The sequence below is a fragment of the Phocoena phocoena genome, chromosome 3 (assembly GCF_963924675.1).
Source record: "Phocoena phocoena chromosome 3, mPhoPho1.1, whole genome shotgun sequence".
Lineage (NCBI taxonomy): Eukaryota > Metazoa > Chordata > Mammalia > Artiodactyla > Phocoenidae > Phocoena > Phocoena phocoena.
This window is the reverse complement of record NC_089221.1, coordinates 29,713,740-29,721,767: the sequence shown is the minus strand read 5'-3', so window position 1 is coordinate 29,721,767 and position 8,028 is coordinate 29,713,740.

Sequence of the window (8,028 nt, the reverse complement as noted above, 5' to 3'; positions counted from 1 at the left end):
AGTCTTGCTGGCGGATGGGCTTGGTCCTGACATGGTCAGCTGCAGGACTACAGTGGTTCTGGGGCTGTTGTTGGCTAATTGGTAGGTGGGGCTGAAGCCCAGGGGGTCCTGGAGCTAGTGCCAGCCCACTGGTAGGCAGAGCTGAATACTGGGGGCTCTGGCTGTGGGGTCTTGGGGGTCTCAGATTTGGTATGTTAGACTGCTGGTGGGTGGGGCTGGAATCCAGGGGGTCCTGGGGTTGATGTCTTCCCACTAGTAGATGAGGCTTGTTCCAGGGCTAGTGCTGGCCCCGTGGTGGGTGGAGCCAGGTCCCAGAGTTTCTGACTGCAGGGCCCTGGGGATCCTGGAGTTGGTGTCAACCCACTAGTGGGTGGGGCCGGTTCCCATTGGCTGGCTTCAGGGTCCAGGGAGTCCCGGGGCTAGTGCTGGTGCACTGATGGGTGTATCCAGGTCTCCTGGGTCCTCTGGTGGGTAGGGCTGGGTCCCAGAGTGGCTGTAGGCTCAGAGGGTCTTACGGCAGCCTGCCTGCTGGTGGGCAGGTCTGTGTTCCACAGGCTAGCTGCTTGGCCTGAGGCCTCCCAGTACCCCTGATGGGCTGGTGAGCAGGGCTGGGTCCTGGAGCTAATAAACTAGAAGGAGGATTCCAAACTGGTGCTTATCAGCACCAGTGTCCTTGTTGTAGAATGAGTTCCCCAAAATGACTTGCTGCCAGTATCTATGTCCTCAGGCTGAGCTCCAGTTGCCTCCTGCATCTCTGGGAGGCTCTCTAAGATCAGCAGATGGGTCTGACTTAGGATCCTTTCAAATTACTGCTTCTGCCCTGGGTCCTGAAGTGTGTGAGATTGTATGTGCACACCTTTTAAGAGTGGAGTATCTATTTCCCACAGCCTTCTGGCTCTCTCAAAAGTAGGCCCTGCTGGTCTTTAAAGTCAAACATTCTGGGGGCTCATCTTCTCAGTGCAGAACCCTGAGCTGGGGAAGCTTGATGTGGGGCTCAGACCCCTTGCTCCTTGGGGAGAACCTCTGCAGTTGCAATGATCCTCCTGTTTATGGGTTGTCCACCCGGGCATATGGGTCTTGACCATATTGTATCTCCACGACTCCTCTCTGTCTTGCTGTGGTTCTTTCTTTATATATTTAGTTGTAGAAGAACTTTCTGCTTGTCTTCCTGTCTTTCTCATCAATAGTTGTTCTGTAAATATTTGTAATTTTGGTGTACCTGTGGGAGAAGGTGAGCTCAGGGTCTTTCTACTCTGCCGTCTGGCCACTCCCCTGTCAGTTTATCTTTTAATAATGAGGGTGAAATCAAACCACTGCCAGAGGCAAAAGGAGAGAATTCTTACCAGCTGATTCTTGATAAAGGAAATACTATAGGATATACTTTAGGAAGAAGTGACCCATAAGGAAGGTCAGAGATGTAAGAAAAAAAGAACAAAGAGAAAGTATATGAGCAAATCTAAGCAAGCATTGATAGACATAACATTTAAATAGTAATAATTTTATAATTAAATTATGTATAATTCATATAATATACTTGAAGTAAAAAACATTGTTTTCTGAGGTTAAAAATACAGACTCAAACTGTGTAACAAAAATAGCATGTAAGTCAGGAGGGGGTAAATGGAACTTCTAGGGTTCTTGTCTTGCCCAGAAGTAGATAAAGATATGGATTAATTTTTGACCTTGACAGGTTGTAAAGGCATGCTGTGAATCTGGGATAATTTATTTCAAGGAAAGAGATAAGACGGAAATCATTAGAGGGGGAAAATGAAATGACCAAAAATATTCCAAGCTCTAAAGGAAGACAAAATAGAGAAAAAAGAAAGAATAAGAGGGAGTAATAGAAACATGGTAGATATAAACCTATATACTCCAGTTCAAATACAAAGATTGACAGACTTGCTTAACAACATCAGGCTGATTGCCATTTCAAGAGGTACATCTAAAACATGAGGATACAGGAGGGTTGATTATAAAAGGACAGAAAAAGACAGGTCATGTAACACTAATGGAAAGTAAGACCTGAATAATTAGGAATAATATCAGACCAACAGACTTGAGGTGAAAAGCTTTACCAGAGACAAAATTGTACTTTTGTAATGAAGGTTAGTTATTTCACTGGGAATGTGTGGTACCTGAAACTATAACTGTAAATGGATATGTATCTAATGATGTGACCTCAAAAACTGAAACAACAAGAAAAATTAGAATCATAGTGGGAGATTTTAAAAACGTTTTTAAAGACAAATTTCTAATATTTGTAAAAGCAGAACTTCCCCATGCCCAACACTTAGCTTCAATGATTATAAACTCCTGGCAAATTTTCTTTCTTTTATATTCCCACCCACTTTAAACTTTGCCTCTGTCCCCTGCCCCAGGCAAATCCAAAACATCATAATACTTCATCTGTGTCCCAGAATGTATCTGAAGAGCCAAGGTATCTCTTTTTAAATAACCATAATAACATTGTGATCCTTCTCCAAATGAATAGTATCTATTTAATATCGTCAAATATTTCTCTGATATTCATAAATTTTTAGAGTTCGTTTGAATCATGTCATCTAAAAATTTAACACTCCTGATATCTGACCCTCGCATCTCCTTCCTTGTGTGATTTTCTTAGCAGCATTTGCCATTAACGTACTATATATTTTATTTGTTACTGTGTTTAGCATTTGTCTGCCTAGCAGAAGACTACCTGAAATAAAATTGGTTAGCAATATAATTGTTGAATACAAATAAGATTGGAGTTAGACAAAAAAAATTATTTTGCTGATACATTATGAGAGGTACCAGATAACATTTGGGCTGGAGACTTGTAATGCCTATAAAGGTCCACTTCTCTCTCTCCTTCATCACAATGGCCGTGGTTGTGTAAAGGATGGATCATCAGGCGCTCCCACCCCCTGACCCCTGCCCAGCACCTGGGTGCCATCCTCCAGACAGGGGATGCAGCACACCTCAAGCCCCACACCTTCCAGTAGCCATGTTGTGAGCAGTACCTGCTGGACGTCTTGTTGTTCCTGCTAGTGGTCACCCTGGGCACCTCGTGGCTCTGTGGGCAGCTGCTGGGCCTGGTGGCCGGGTGGCTGTGTGGGACCAGGAAGCTGAAGAAGGCCTGAGGCCAAGTGGAGCCTTGGAGAGGGTGTGCTGGGGAGCCACTGGTTCTTTGAAGGCTTCCCACAGCACTGTAGACCACTGGCATCCTCCCCTTCACTTGCTCTTGATAGGACACACCTTCCTCCTATTTTCTGCCTCTTTAGAAATCTTTATGAAGAACTCGTGGGTTTCTATTTTAAAATATTGTGGTAAAATATACACCACATAAAATTACCGTTTAAGGGAGGGTATGGGGAGACAAGGGAGGGGCGGTGAAGAAACAATAGCATAGCCTTGGGGGCAGGGTCCTGATTCCCCCTCAAGAGATATACAGTAAGTCTCCTACATAAGAACCTTCAAGTTGCAAACTTTCAAAGATGCATTCCATCAATGTCAGGCACAAGTGAAATTGCAGCTTGCCTCCCACCCGCAGTCCCCTATTGCTGACAATCCTTCAGCTCTACCATCTCCCACCTCCTCTCCCTCCTCCAGTCAGTAACTCTTCTTGCCTGTTCACTGGATGCCAGCCCCTGGATGCCAGCTGTTGTACTGCACTGCTGTGCTTTTCAAGGCACTGTCCTGTAAGGTTAACAACGTTTATTTTTTGTGTTTGTTTGCTTTTCATCTATTATTTGTGTGAAAAGTATTATAAACCTATTACAGTACAGTTCTAGCTGATTGTGTTAGTTGGGTACCTAGGCTGACTTTGTTGGACTTACAAACAAATTGGACTTACGAATGCGCTCTCGGAACGGAACTAGATCGTATGTAGGGGACTTACCATGTGTAACGTTATCTGTGAGCTCCTCTGCAGAGCTAAAACCCCCACCAAATGGAAGACCTGATGAAGCACTCTTCGTTCCAGAGAAGGTCACAGTTCGCCCATCATCACCTGATGCCAGATGATCTCTGGCTTGAAGGAATGCGGGCTCTGCACACACCCTGATCCTTATCAGCAGCCCCGCCCCCGGACTATAAGGCTCTCTCAGGCACCCCCCACCCCTGGGTCAGGACACACAGTTTTGAGGGCATTAGCTCACTGTGGCCCCCTTTGCCTGGCAAAGCAATAAAGCTATTCTCTTCTACTTCACCACCCCCTCCCCCCAGGTATTGTGGTAAAATATGCAGCACATAAAATTACCATTTAACCATTGAGTATACCGTTCAGTGGCATTAAGTACACTCACATTGTTGTGCAAATGTCACCACCACCCAATTCCAGAACGTTTTTCACCTTTCCACACTAAAACTCCACACGGGTTTAAGGACAGCTCCCCACTTCCCATCCCCCTTAACCCCGCCAAGCTTCTAAGCAGCCCACGATCTACTTTTGTGTCTCTGAATCTGAACTTGAGCTTCTGGATCACCCCCGACCAACGGACACTTCTACTCAGACCAGCCTGCTTCAGCCTCTCTGTCCAGGAGGCTTCTCAGGCTCTTTCCCAATTTCTCCTTCTTTCACTTTTCATAGAACTCACATGAGCTATTTGTCTGATTCTTCCATGTGGTCCTTCTTCTTGCATCTCCTTTTAATCTCGCCTCACAGCCCGGGAAGCCTGGTCTCCATCCTGCAGGTCAGCAGGGACACCCCTCCCAGGACCCCGTCTTTGGTCTCTGCCCGAGTCCCCTTCTGCGCAGAGCACCTCCTTTGCTGTCAGTCCTGGAGCCTTTGGTCCACAGCTGATGCTGCTTGCTTCCCACTGTTCACAGTTGCCTCCTCAGGATCCCCACTCGAATAAATGGGGTCCCGGAAACCTAAGTGGAGAAATGGAACTTACATGTAAGGCTTGGGGCCTCAGGTCCAAGACCCATGGCCGTGCCCAAGCCTCTTGATTTAGGAAATATTCCATCTGCCACCTCATGGAGCAGAGAACATCCCTATGTGTGGTAAACCCTTAAGGATGACATTCAGTTCCTAGTAACAGAAATAAGAAAAAATACACTCCGGAGGTTTTGGTTATTTTTTCTTCCCTGGACACAACCTGGAGACGGGACATGGAAGGCTGGTGTGGTGACTCATCCTGCTGTCCACAGGTTTTTTCTTTTTTTGGACTTTTGACCTCCTGTCTTAAACTATTCTCCAAGTTACCTCTCGGGTTTGTTGCTCTCATGAAATATTTTACCTTCAATTATCATGTCCTCCTATTTGCTTTTGCATTCTGAAATGGAATTAAATTCCTCCTTAAAAGTTCTAGTGTATGGTATCTAGTAGATTACAACATGGTGAAGAAAATATTAGAAACAAGGGATGGCCCTGGAAACTGCAGTTCTGGATTGCTTAATTCTGGGTTGTGAAACACATCTTGGAATAATTCAAATGAAAATGTGAAACAGTTACTACAAATGCTCCCTGCAGAAATAGGAAAATGCCCATACCTGCCAGTGACGGGATGGGATTTGCCTGGTGGTATGGACAGCTGGGTGCCTGCTCTCCACCCTTTTCTGTAAGTTCTCATGCTGCAAGTGTGTCCCACACAGGAGCATGTCACATGCAGAAGTGTGTGTGTGTGTGTGTGTGTGTGTGTGTGTGTATGTGAGCTAGGGTTTTATTTCCACAATTCTTATAAAATCTATTAAACTGGTCTTTGGCATAAGTTCCTTGAGGGACAGATATGCAGCCCTCTCTGTGTTGTCATTGGAATGAATGGCCAGAATTGTATTCCCCTCGTAAGCAACACGGGGACCTAGGGATGAGGCTCCCTGGCTTGTAACTCCCTCTCTCCTGCTCTCACTACAAAATCCTTCCTGATCATCTGGTATCAGTGAGGCCAACTCTTTCTGGTGCTTTCTAGGCCCTGCCCCAATCCATGAAATCTGATCAAGAGCGGCCAATGAGCCAGAACGATGCCTCCAGTTTGTTTCCGCCAAGCATCCTACACAGGGCTGGCTGCCAGCATAGCCTTGATGACCTGGAAATCCAATCTCATCACTCCGTGATTAAAATCCTTTGTTGGCTCCCACTGCAGGGAATACAAGGCCTCTGTGATGTCTCTCTGGCTACCACAGCAGGCACGTCTCAAAAATTCTGAAATAGACCCCCAAATATGTTCAGTTGATTTTTAACAAAGGTGCAAAGACAGTTCAATGGAAAAAGAAAAATCTTTTCAGCAAACTGCACTGGGTTGGCCAAAAAGTTCGTAGTTACCACAACACACCTACTAGAATGGCTAAAATTTAAAAGGCTGACAATGCCAATAGTTGGCAAGGACATAGAGCTACTGGAATCCGTACGTTCCACTGCTGATGGGAACGTAAAATGGTACAGCCATACAGTTTCCCCAAAACAGTTGAGCATCTATGTGCCAAATGACTAAGCCATTCCAATTCTAGGTATTTACTCAAGTTAAATGAAAATATGTGTCCACCTGAAAACTCGTACACAGATATTCATAACAGCTTTATTTGTAACAGCCTTAGCCTAAGAAAAAATGAAATGCCCATAAACAGGTGAATGGATAAACAAGTTGTGGTATAAGCATAAAAAGGACTGTTGCTCAGCAATAAAAAGGAACATGCTACTGATGTACACAACCATATACGTGGATCTCAAAATGATCTTGCTGAGCGAAAGAAGCCGGACTCAAAGAAGTGCCTCCTGCATGATTCACTTACATAAAATTCAAGAAAATGTAAACTAATCTCTACTGACAAAAAGGAGACTAATGGTCGCATGAGGCTGTGGGCTGTGGGAGGGTGCACTGTGAATGGGGTGATGGAAATCTTTGCAGTGGTGGCTTTGTAGGTGTATATATCTATCAAAACTAAGTGGATGCAGTTTGTTGTACACAAGTTAGACCTTAAAATTGATTTGAAAATCTCTATGGGTGAGATATGCTTTTAAGTGTTTTTCTATTTGCGTACCTTAAATTTTAGTATTTGGGAATTATTGTTCCATTTGAATATAGCTGAAAATGCAAATACATTATAATTTCCAAAACAGTAGAGCTGGTACAGTTTTGAAAAGGGAGGAGATATGTGTGTACAAGAAGTAAGGTCATTTCCTGGAGAATCAGAGGGACTAATGGTAAAAGCCTAGGATTAGGGGTCAAGTTCACATACTCAGACCTAATGCATGTTTATTTTATGAGTGGAACCTGGGGTCTTCCGTAATTATAACACACAATTACACATTTGAAAAATTATAAGCACAGGTAAGACATTTAATTTTTGAGCTTTAATGGACATTAAACATGATATAAACTAAGGATTTAGGTATAAAATACCTATTTTTGGAGTTGCATTTTAAGATTCTGAAAGGAAGTTCAAGATGCCATTTATATTTCCTTTCATTGTTCTGCTTATCTGTTTCTACATTACCACCATCTCATGTTGATTCTTTGTGTACCTGTCTACCCCGATGGTCTGTAGATGTGGTTTTACCTCATGTCAATCTATCGTTGTTTTGTTTATCACATCCTAATTGCAGGCTATTAAGAGATGGTTATGTTATTTATTTAAATGTCAAAAAATTATTCATGTAAAAGGAAGTAAATGAAATGTCTATGGTCCTACACAAACTTCTACTTAGTACAAGGACTTAAATACTTCTGAAAAGCAGACTTTGTATTTTAAATGTCCTTCATATAAAGACATTTTATCCAGTTCAAAAATTTGATTCAACCAACAATGACTGATTTCATATCTGTACATGGTACTGGGCATTTTGGAAGATGCAAAGATGAACAAGACTCTTTCCCAGTCCTCTAAGAGCTCTCAGTTGGCTTTCCATTGTCTTACCGATTAATTAAAAGGCAGATTTATCTGTCACTGGTAGTGCATCTTGTCTAAGTGATTGCTCCTCAATAGCTTATTAGTTTAGCTTAATAATTTCACTTAGTGAAAGTCAAATGAACGGCTTGATTCCATGAGGTCAGCTGCAGCAAGAAGGGGTATTTTGGGATGAAATGGCTAATGGTGTGTGGAGAGGAA